Source organism: Aegilops tauschii, chromosome 3, assembly GCF_002575655.3.
Source record: "Aegilops tauschii subsp. strangulata cultivar AL8/78 chromosome 3, Aet v6.0, whole genome shotgun sequence".
In the NCBI taxonomy this organism is placed as follows: domain Eukaryota; kingdom Viridiplantae; phylum Streptophyta; class Magnoliopsida; order Poales; family Poaceae; genus Aegilops; species Aegilops tauschii.
This window is the reverse complement of record NC_053037.3, coordinates 276340615-276353147: the sequence shown is the minus strand read 5'-3', so window position 1 is coordinate 276353147 and position 12533 is coordinate 276340615.

Sequence of the window (12533 nt, the reverse complement as noted above, 5' to 3'; positions counted from 1 at the left end):
TTGCAAGAAAAACCAATCTAGTTGGCAAAACCAAACCGATAGTTCGAAGAGAATTACAAAGATATCAAATCATGCATAAAAAGAATTCAGAGAAGATTCAAATAATATTCATAGATAAGCTGATCATAAATCCACAATTCATGGTATCTCGGCAAACACACCGCAAAAAAGCATTACATCGAATAGATCTCCAAGAAAATCAAGGAGAACATGGTATTGAAAATCAAAGAGAGAGAGAGAGAGAGAGAAGAAGCCATCTAGCTGCTAGCTATGGACCCGTAGGTCTGTGGTAAAATACTCACGCTTCATCAGAAGGGCAATAGAGTTGATTTAGAAGCCCTCCGTGATCGAATCCCCCTCCGGCAGGGTGCCGGAAAAGGTCCCTAGATGGGATCTCATGGGTACAGAAGGTTGTGGCGGTGGATAAGTGTTTTCGTGGATGCCTCTGGTGGTTTGGGGATATTTGGGAATGAATAGGTAAAAGAATTACGCCAGGAGGTGCACGAGGGGCCCACAAGGGTGGGGGGCACGCCCTCCATCCTTGTGGCCGCCTCGTGGCTCCCCCGACTTCATCTCCAAGTCTCTTGGTTGCCTTCTAGTCCAAGAAAAATCATCGGGAAGGTTTCATTCCGTTTGGACTCCGTTTGGTATTCCTTTTCTGCGAAACTCTAAAACAGGGAAAAACATAAACTGGCACTGGGCTCTAGGTTAATAGGTTAGTCCCAAAAATAATATAAAATAGCATATTAATGCATATAAAACATCCAAAACAGATAATATAATAGAATGGAACAATCAAAAATGTGCGAATTTGGTCATTTTGTCGACCAAGACCCAAATGCAGTTGAACTGACCTGATTGAGGGAGCCCATTAATGAAATCCATAGTGATCATATCCCATGATGCCTTGGGAATGGGCAGTGGGTGGAGAAGCCCTGGTGAAAGCCTGCGCTCTGCCTTGGCTTGTTGACAAATTTGATTGCAGTGAACATAATGGAGGCTATGGGTTTTCATTTTTGGCCACGCGAACAGACGCCGTATGTGCTAATAGGTGATGGGGAATCCATAGTGCCCCCAACCGGGCTATCATGGAAGGTTGAGATGATTTGTTGCTGCAACGTGAGACTCCCTCCCAGCCACATGCGATTTCTGAAACACATAATTCCTTGGGATAAACTGCAATGCCCCTTTGGATCGGGACGGATCGCCAATTGCTCCAGGAGGCGCTGGGCTTGGGGGATGTCATGACTTCAGTCTAAGTTTTATAACCTTCAAGGTCGTCATGAAACACTCTTAGCCGATCATGAGAAGCTTTCTTATGAATTTCTTCAAAGAAAGCAACATCTTGAGAAACTAAGGGTGACTCGTGATGATCTTCAAAGAGAAAATGATTCTTTGCTTGCTCAATAGACCAGTTCTGCTCAGGAAGATTTCATTCCATCCTGTTTGAAATGCATCGAATGTGAATCTTCTAATTCTTCACCTGAAAGTTCAAATGCTTCTATTGCTGCAACTTCTTCAATTATTTATGTGGTCACAAATTCCTCATCCAAGGATACCACAAGTATCACTGATGAAAATGCAGGGTTGAAGGAATTGTATGTGACACGCATGTACAAAACCCTCAAAGGGCATCATGCCCTTTGTGATGTGCTTAAAAATAAGATCCTGAACATGAACCCTAGGAAAGTGGGTATTACATTTGAGAGGAAACTCAATACTGATGGATCCTACTGGAAACCTGAGCAGTATCCCAAAACTTCATGGGTTGCTGCAAAAGGACGTCCCGTAGATCCATCTACTTTATCTGGCTTTACATGTGAATCTTCATATTCATCTGATGAGTCAATTGACTCCAACTATAAACTGTTCAAAAACCAGAATGGTGAAGTATTTGCCAGATATGTTGGAAGTAATTGCAGAATGGTCCTCCTATGAAGAAAATCTGGGTTCCCAAAAGGTTCCTGGAAAGTGTTCAGGTGAATGTCCTCATGTCACCATTGGTGAAGAATAGGAACCCCAGATCAAATTCTTCATACGGACCAAAGTCTTCACATGGATCAAATTCCTCATATGGTAAAAATTGCACTTACTCCCATGGTAATGCTTCTGTTTCGTAGGAAAAATCTAAGGGTCTTGAATATGTGCATTATTCTTCAAATCATTATGTTCATAAGTCCTCGAAGAATATCTCTGCTTATTCATATGTTTACTCTAACCCCTCTTTTGTGAAATGAATTGCACTCGCATCAATGCCACCTTTCTCATATGGAGCTCGCAGAATGATGAACTCTTTGCCACCCCTCCAGATGTGGGTGGTGAAGAAAATGAAATAATCTCTTATGCAGGGTCAGGTCTCCAGACGAACCTGAATAATTTGCAGGAGACCTGAGGGTGCTTGAAAGGATGCAGGTTAATCATGAAGAAATGAACTACTCATTTCTCACGTCCTTATATTGTTGTATATATTGTACTGCTTGATGAAATTCTATCGGACGAATTTGATGTCATATTCTTCACTCTGAAGTATAGGAGTTCGTAAGATGCACTAATTCGTATGCATGATGAATCGCTAAAAGCTACTGAGTGGGTGCTCGACAGTGGATGCACAAATCACATGACTGGTGACAAGAACTTACTCATGGACTCTGCTCTATCTCCGTCGCATCTGAAGCATATCACCGACGCTGACAAAGGAAAAAAGCAAGGTATTGGGTCGAGGTAGAGTTGGAATCTCAAAGGATTGACACATGGACAAAGTCATGCTTGTCGAATCTCTCGGATTCAACCTCATGTCTGTCTCAATGCTTTGTGATCTTGATATCATTGTCATCTTTGGCAAATATCGTTGCATAGTACTCATGGGATCTGCCAAATCCAAAGTATTCGAAGGCTTTAGGAGAGGATACTTGTATATTGTTGATTTCTCTATAGGACCACATACTGCCACATGTCTACTTGCAAAAGCTTCAGAAGGTTGGCTATGGCATCGACGACTTGGTCATGCTGGCATGAGGAACTTGCACATGCTTGTGAAAAAGAAGCATGTCATCGGCATCGAGGGTGTCAAATTCCTCAAAGAACATCTTTGTGGGGCTTGCGACGCTGGAAAGATGACCAGATCGAAGCTTCCCTCGAAGACTATCATGACTATTACTCATCCTTCTGAATTGCTTCACTGGACCTCTTTGGCCCCACTCATTATGCCACACTAACAAATGCAACATCATTATATGCCTTTGTTATTGTTGATGATTATTCTCGTTACACCTGGGTGCATATCATCATGTACAAAAATGAAGTGCGGGAAGTCTTCAAATGATTTTCCTCAAGGGCCTCGATGAATTTTGGTGTGAAGATCAAGCATATCAGGAGTGATAATGGGACCGAGTTCAAGAAAACTGGTCTTGATGACTATCTTGATGAACTTGGTATTACTCATGAGTTATCTGCCTCATACACTCCTCTGCAGAATGGCATTGTGGAGCACAAGAACATGACTCTTGTTGAGATGGCTCGCACCATGCTTGATGAATACAAGACACCTCGTCGCTTCTGGCCTGACGCTATTGATACTGCATGCCACATCATCAACAGGGTATATCTTCACAATTTCCTCAAGAAAACCTCACATGAACTCCTCACTAACAAAAAGGCCAATGTAAGTTATTTTAAAGTCTTCGGTGCTAAATGCTGGGTTAGAGATCCTCATCACAATTCCAAATTTGCACCGAAAGCACATGAGGGTTTTATGCTTGGTTACGGGAAGGACTCACACACCCACAGAGTCTTCAACACCTATCTCCACAAGGTTGTTGAAACTGTAGATGTTTGGTTCAATGAGACTAACGGTTCACAATGAGAGCACTTACCTCCTATGCTAGATGAAATGCCTCCTGAGGAATCCATTAGTTTCAAGGCTACTGAGGATATTATATCCAGTGAAGAACCTGCTAAAGAAGATATCCCAAATAATGAAGAATTTCGTGTTGGTGCACCTGAGGAAAATGGCATTGAAGAAAATGCTCAGCCCAATCAAAATTATCCACCTGTCATCCTTGCATAGCAAATGAAGTGCAGATTGACAAAATCCACGACGACAGCAATGCACCAGGTCCCCTCACTCGCTCAAAAGCTTCATATTTGTCTAACTTTTGTGGCCACTTCGATTTTGTCTATATCACAGAGCCCACCAAAGTTGATGAAGCATTTCTGGAGCCTGAGTGGATTCAAGCAATGCAAGAGGAATTGCATCAATTCGAGTTGAAAAATGTGTGGGAACTTGTCAAGCGACCAGATCCTCAGAAGTAACATGTCATGGGTACCAAGTGGATCTACTGCAACAAGCAATACGAAAATGGCCTAGTGGTGAGGAACAAGGCTCATCTTGTAGCTCAGGGCTACACACAGGTTGAAGGAATTGACTTTGATGAAACTTTTCACATGTTTCTAGAATTGAAGCTATTCGCATATTGCTTGCTTATGCTAACGATCACAATATCATCTTATTTCAAATGGATGTGAAAAGTGCATTCCTCAATGGTAAGCTTGAGGAAGAAGTATATGTTGCTCAACGCCCAGGTTTTGAAGATCCTAAGCATCCTGACAAAGTCTTCAGACTCAACAAGGCCCTTTATGACCTCAAGCAGGCCCCTCGAGCGTGGTATGATACACTGAAGGATTTCCTCATGAAGAAAGGCTTCAAACCCGGTTCACTTGACCCAAATATTTTCACTAAATCTTACGATGATGAATTGTTCGTGTGCCAGATATATGTGGATGATATTATCTTTGGTTGTACTGACAAACATTATAGTGACGGATTTGCTTACATGATGAGTGAAAAATATCAAATGTCTATGATGGGAGAATTGAAATTCTTCTTAGGTCTTCAAATTTGTTAGCAACACAATGGCATCTTCATATCTCAAGATAAATACCTCATGGATGTCCTGAGGAAATTCGGCATGCAAGATTGCAAAGGCGTCAAAATCCCTATGCCCATAGCAAGCCAACTCTACACCGACGAAAATGGTAAAGATTTCGATCAAAAGGTATATCACTCCGTAATTGGTTCTTTATTGTATCTATGTGCATCTAGGCCAGATATTATGCTTAGTGTTTCCATGTGTGCCCGTTTTCAAGCTACACCAAAGGAATCACACCATAAGGCTATGAAACATATTTTTCGATATCTAGCTCACACTCCAACACTTGGATTATGGTATCCCAAGGGCTGGCTTTTGATCTTATTGGATATTCTAACTCTGACTATGCTGGTGATCGGGTGGATCGCAAGTCAACATCAGGCACATGCCATTTCCTTAGACAATCTTTAGTATGTTGGTCCTGGAAGAAGACAAACTACGTATCACATTCTACTGCTAAAGCTGGGTACATTGTTGCTGGTTCTTGATGTGCTCAATTATTGTAGATGAAGCAAACCCTCAAGGATTATGGCATCAATGTGAAGAATGTGCCTCTCTACTGTGACAATGAGAGTGCCATCAAGATTGCTCAACACCCAGTTCAGCACTCGAAGACTAAGCACATCCATATTCTTCATCATTTTCTTCGGGATCATGTGTTGAAGGGTGATATCTTCATCGACCACGTGAAGACTAAAGAAACAACTGGTTGATAACTTCACAAAGCCCTTGGATGAAAAGAGATTTTGCAAGTTGCGATGTGAGCTAAATAGCTTAGAATCTTCAAATGTTCTTTGAAAGGACACACATCCTAACACATATGCCAAATTGATGACTTTGATGTGCAACTCACGAAGTAATGTTTTTCTTCAGTCAATGAAGACTAACCCTCTAAGTGTGAAGAAATTAATGATGAATTTGGTTCTCAGAACCCCACGGCAATTGTATGCGGTGTCTGAAATCATCATTCTTATATGGTGGGTCACGCCACCAACCATAGTTGAAAATCTTCAAAATTGAGTTTTTCGTCACTTTGCAAATTCTTCGAATTTTCAAATTCCTCAATTTTGAAGTTTCTTCAACTTCATATCACGTGTTATTCATTGACTGTATATATAAATATATTTATATTTATATATATGTGTGTGTGTGTTTTTATGTCCTCAACATCATTCACTTATTCATTGACTATATATATATATATATGTATGTATATATATGTATGTATATATATGTATGTATATATATATATGTATGTATATATATGTATATATATACACACACATAAACAGTATTCTGATCACGGAATCAGAATATTATTCTGATCACAACATGAACTTTCTGAGTTACATGCCTGAACTTCCCTCTGTAGAAACTCGACCTTCGGGCTATCTTCGCAACCGTGTCTCCCCACGCGAATTATTCTGATTAGTCATGTTCTATATGATGTAAGTGTAATCTAGAGACGTTTTTTAGGAACTAAATGCCCGTTTTGAATAGGAATCTCGCTCGTTGGCGGATTTTGCTCTTGGGTCGTGATGAACTTGCGTTTTTTGCGATTCTACTGCCTGAGTTGTTCGACTTGAACTTCCTCATGTGCTAGGTTGAACTTCCGCCAACATTGCCCAAATGGGACTTGCGATATACCGTTGGCAAAATGTAAGGGGTTTAATAGCAGTTTTGAAAACCGTTTTTTCTTCATAAAAAAATGTGAATCATATTTTTGATCGCATTTCTAAACCGTCTATTGGAAAGAGGCAAATAATATGGCGTTGCAAAGCTGCTGCAAAACCGCTCCTTCCACATGTTGAAAGTTTTCTCTAATTCCCTACGGTTAAAGAGTAATTTCGAAAATCATAAAATTTTGCAAACCGAATAGCCGAGATCGTATTTTCGATGCCATCTCTAAACGACGAATCCAATTGAGGACAATGATATGGCGTTGGAAAGCTTATGAAAATGCGCTACTTTTTCATATTGAAAGTTTTTTCTAATTTTGACCGGTTTAAGAGTAACTTAGCAAACGATACAAGTTCCATCGAGTTCGTATTTTCGAGCTAATTTTTTAACTGTCCGTCCGAATACAGCAAATTATATGGCGTTGGAAAGCTTGAGGAAATGCGAAACTTTTTGGAATATGTTATTTCTCCCAATTCATTACTATTTTAAGTAAATTTTGAAAATGGCTAAAAACGTATTTTCACCGTAATTTCTTCGAACATTGTCGGAATGAGGCAAATAATATACTGTTGAAAAGCTACGGAAAATGCGAAACTTTTTCATGTTGATGGTTTTCTCTGATTCCTTGCGGTTTTCAAGTAATTTGGAAAACAATGAGATCATGCGTTCTGCCATTATCGCGAAACAGATTCTTCGGAAATGCACCGCTTGAAGAACTTGAACTTCTCGGCATGTCTACTTGAACTTCACTTTGTTTTTCACATGCTTTTTTGGTCGTATCTCTTCATCCACTCGCCAGAATTGAGCAAGTGATATACCGATGGGAAGCTGATGTAAACACGCAACTTTCCTGTGTTTATCATTTTTTCATACTCGCGATGGTTTTAAAAGTTTTTCATCTGAAATCCATGAAGTGTAGTAGGTGAACTTCCTGTTGTTTTCACGTTGAACTTCTGTGACGTATTTTCGTTAGTAATTTTCTCATCCATTCGTCGGTGTTACACAAATAATATTCCTTTTGTACAAACCTCTCTCACAATAATTTTTTTAACTTTCTCTGACCGAGGACTTGAACTTACACAAATGATATTCCTATCGTTTTGAAGTATATTAGAAAATGGTGATATCATGATTTCTGCCTTCATCGTGAATGGTGAATTGCGTGAAATAGTTGAACTTCTAAGGCATGTCTTTTTGAACTTCACTCTATTTTTGACGTGTTGTTTTTTACCAGTAACTCCCAAACCACTTACGAAAGTTGAGCAAATGATATACCGATGGAAAGCTGTTGAAAACACGCAACTTTTCCGTGTTGATCAGTTTTTCATACTCGCGACGTTTCAAAATATTTTTTTGAATGCGTAAAAATGTGTTTTTAACGGTATACACAAAATTTTTCAAACCATTCATCAGAATATAGCATACAATATACCATTGGAAAGCTTATGAATAGGAGCATCTTTTTCATGTAGATAGACGTTAGAAATTTTTGCCGCTTGAGCAATTTTTAAAATGGCAAAAACAACGTTGTTTTTGGCCTGTTTTTTACATGTAATTGAAGGTCGAACGTCTCACACTAGAGATCTTGAACTTCATCGGGAGGAGCACGTGAACTTCTTGCAACAAACCTTTTAAGCTTTTAGTTTTCTAGTCTTATATTCCTATCTGAAATGCATTTCATATAGTAGTTGAACTTCTCATTGTTTTCATCTTGAACTTCCGTCACGTATTTTTGTTCAACCTCTCTCACAAGAATTTTTTAGCTTTCTCGGGCCAAGCACTTGAACTTCTAGAAACAAAATTCTTGGACTTTGCCTTTCAATTCTTTTTTTCCTCATACGAAACGCACACCATGCATACGAAACAGATATAACTGTTTTGTAGTTCGGTCGCGTATCTGTTTCGCTTTAGTAACGTAAAAAAATCTGAGTTTTTATAGACATTGAACCGCTCTAACTTTTTTATTCTCATCTGAAACGCATCCCGTGTGGTAGTTGAACTCCCCGCTGTTCTCACATTGAACTTCTGTCATGGATTTTTGTTCATAATTCCTCACCCGTTCATCAAAGTTGCACAAATGTACACCATTTAGAAACCTATTCAAAAGACACAACTTTTCCTAATACGATTAAATTTTGTTTCAAACAAAATACACCAATTTGTTTTAACCATATGTTTTGGAATAGAGCATATGATATACCCTTTGGAAAGCTGTTGAATAAAAGGATCTTTTTGAATTTAGAGCATTTTGTTTCAAATATGCAATGTAATAAGAGAATTATTTTGAAACATCAAAAATAACATCTTTTTGTGTGTGTTTTGAACATGTAAATACATGGTGAACCTCTCTCACAAGAGTTTTTGAACCTTCCTTGGCCGAGCACTTGAACTTCTAGCAACAATTTTTTGAGGCTTTGCCTTTTTTATCCTTTTTCTCATATGAAATGCACATGATGCAGTACGTGAACTTTCGGCAGTTATCAATTTGAACTTCTCACTGTTTGCCTTTACTAACGGAAAAAATTTGAGTTTTTATGGACATCGAACCGCTCTAACTTTTATGATTCGAACTTCTTTGTGTATCTTTAGAAATATGAAAATTGGATTTTTGTTAGAAACATCAAACTTCTTCGTTATTTTCTAATTGAACTTATTTGTTTTATTCTTTACTAACTCGAAAAATCCGATATTTTCAAATTAATATCAAACTACTCCTCTTTTTCCAATTGAACTTCTTGGTTTTGTTTCTCTAGTAACGAGAAAACTTGAGTTTTTTTTTGAACTCCCATGTTTTTTAAAATTGAACTTCTTGAGTTTTTATGTTGGTTTTTTTTTGTTTTTTGAACTTGTAAATCCTAGGTTTTAATATACTCTGAACTTGTGTGTTTTTTAAATTTGAACTTCACATTGTTTATTTTTGAGTAAAGAATTGTTTTCGACTTTTAAATAAACATAAAATTTGACAGTTTTTTTCAATTTTTAAACTTCATGGTTGATTTTTTAAATAACAAGGGATATCTATGTTTTTAATAACTGTAAAATCATAGGTTTTAATAAACATTGAACCACTTTGTTATTTTAGTTTGAACTTCTAGTTTTTTTAAAAAGCAGGGAAATCTTTTTTAACATTTTGTTGTTGTTCCTTTATTTTAATTAGAACTTCTTCGGCTCTTTCTTTAGTAATGAGAAAAAATCTGAGTTTTTTTATGAAACTTCTATGTTATTTTAATTTGAACTTCTTAGTTTCATTCTTAGAAAAAAATGGTTTTAAAATAAACAACAAACTTATTTTTTTTAATTTGAACTTCATACTTTTATTTTTCCACGAAACGGATATAATTTGGAGACGCTTGTTTTTGTTCTTTGTGTATAAACATCGAACTACTTTAATATTTTTAAATTGAACTTCTTGATTTATTCTTTGGTAGTGGAAGAAATTCGATTTTTGTTAATTATAAACATGGAACCGCTTCGTTATTTTAATTTGAACTTCTGGGTTTCTTTAAAAATGGGGAAAATCTGTGTTTTCCATATGGACTTCTAGTATTGTTTAGAAACGGGAAAATTTTGTTTTGATTATTTTTTAATTTGAACTTCTACATTTTTTTCCTTTAGTACCGGGAAAAAATACGAGGTTTTCTAGTAAATATCGAGCCATTTTTTGGTTATTTTAATTTGACCTTCTACGTCTTTTAGAAACAAGGCAAATCCTTTTTAATCTAAATTTTGAAGTGCTGCATTCTTTATTTAAACTTCTTGATTTTATTTTTTATTTGCGATTAAAATCTGAGTTTTTAGTAAATATTGAACTGCTTCATTATTTTTATTTGAATTTCTAGGTTTTTTTAAACGAGGGAAATCTGTTTTCTAATAAAGTTTTTTGAACTATTTTTGTTATTTTAAGTTGGCCCTTCCATTGTGAGATATTTTGATGTTGTGTGCCTCTTTTTATTCGAAAATGTTACAATGAACATAATTTATTGGTTTTCCTCATCCGAACTTGAGGTGTTGGCATGGGCACATACACAAAACATATTTTTCGCATGTGAATTTTCCATGCTAACATTTCTTTTATAAGATATTTTGAACTTCTATTTTTGCATGTATGAACTTCGGATTTATTCAAAAAATAAAGGAAAAGCATACCCATAGCACGAGCACACCAAATGCACGTACTCACGACCACCACACGACCATCTTATAAAAGAAATTGGTGGCGACACATTGTGGGCTTCCCAAGTTTATTAAATTGGGTCCATTTATCTCAAAATGAGGCCCAGTGGCAATTTTTTCCTTCTCTATTGGTAGTATCAGGACTTCGTGCATTCACCAAAAATCCACAGGCTGGAGTAGGGCACTAGGGGCTCACGCAGCAGCAGATCCACAAGATGTCATAGCTGGAGAGCATAGTGAAGTTGCTTCCAATTTTTGTAAACATCAGACCACCAGTTTTTTTAACTTGAACCTCAACATAATTTATGTGAATCTCTGTATCCCTCACCAAAATACACGAGGAATTTGACAGGAATGAACAAAAAATGCAAAGCTAAAGAATGGATTTAATAACATATGAGAGAGAGAAAGAGAGAGAATCTGGACTGAAATAGAAGAACACAAAACCACACAGGACTTGAACCTGCACGTCATTTGAACACAAATGAATGTATCAGCTCCACCAAGAGAAAAATGTGTAGGTGGGAACTCCTCTATATGCACATACACGACGAGCATCAACTCTCCTATACGGTGTAACATATACTATGATTAATTATTTTGATATACCTGAACCTTTGCAACCGATTTAGATGTACTTCTCATGTTAGGAGAGAGAGAGAGAGAGAGAGCACTCGGGAGGATACATGCAGCACCGGGGAGGTCTTCAAGCTGGAGTAGGCTCGGAGACACATCATGACGACCGACAGTTGCTTTAGCTCATAGCACCAACTAGGAAAAACTTCAAAATTCAGCAAGCTGCAACCAAAACAGCAAACTACCGCACTGCACATCTTCCATTCAGCCGGAGTGGCTAGCGGTAGCAGCAGTATGTGCAGCGGATGCCTACGGAGGCAGCATTACCAATGATCCGAGAGCGGCTCTTCAAACCCCACGACCCATTTGTTCCGCAGGGCCGACAAGTGCTTCAACGTCAGCGGAGGAGGTGATGCAGGGGCGGCGACGGGCGCTGAGGTGGTGAACATCAAGGAGCTTTGTCGTTGAACGGCCGAAGGTGGCGATGCCGAACGGCATGAGTGCCGCTACGGTTGGTCTCCATCGGGAGGAGGCTGCTTGAGTAAGGGGGCAGCGGGCTTGCGTGTCATCCCTCGGGGACCCTGGTAGCGGTAGATGAGGAAGGCCGCGACAGGATAGGAGGAAGGTCGCAGGGGCAGAGGAGGAAGGTCGCGGGGCTGGTGGATCTCCGGCGATGGCGGTTTTGGCGCTGGGCCGCGCGCGGCCATGGCGGGAATGCGGCGGCGGGACCCCGAAGGTGCACAAGCAAGGTGGACGGCGGCGAGATCTAGGAAGGGTGGCGGCGCCGGCGCGATCCATTAGGTTGTCATGGCGTTCGGCAGAGGATCGGGGCAGCGGGTGGGGTGGGCTTTTCTGTCCGATGGGTTTCTCAATCTCAGGAATATGCATCGGGCCCTATACAGGGTCATCCCTGATCCAAATAGTTATTTTGATCCCAGGATCAGAATAGTGCTAATACATACATACATACATACATATATATATATAGGACAAATGTTTCCTACAAGCAATGGTAGTTACCACCACTTGTGTTTTTTGTATGTTGTATGTAGTATCTGTCTAAACCGAGAGTATGTACGTGTAGTATGTAATATATAACACTGATTAGGTAGTATATATACAAATTTTTAGGTAGTATGTACCCTTATTTGAGTATGTTCTTTTTTACGTACAAAT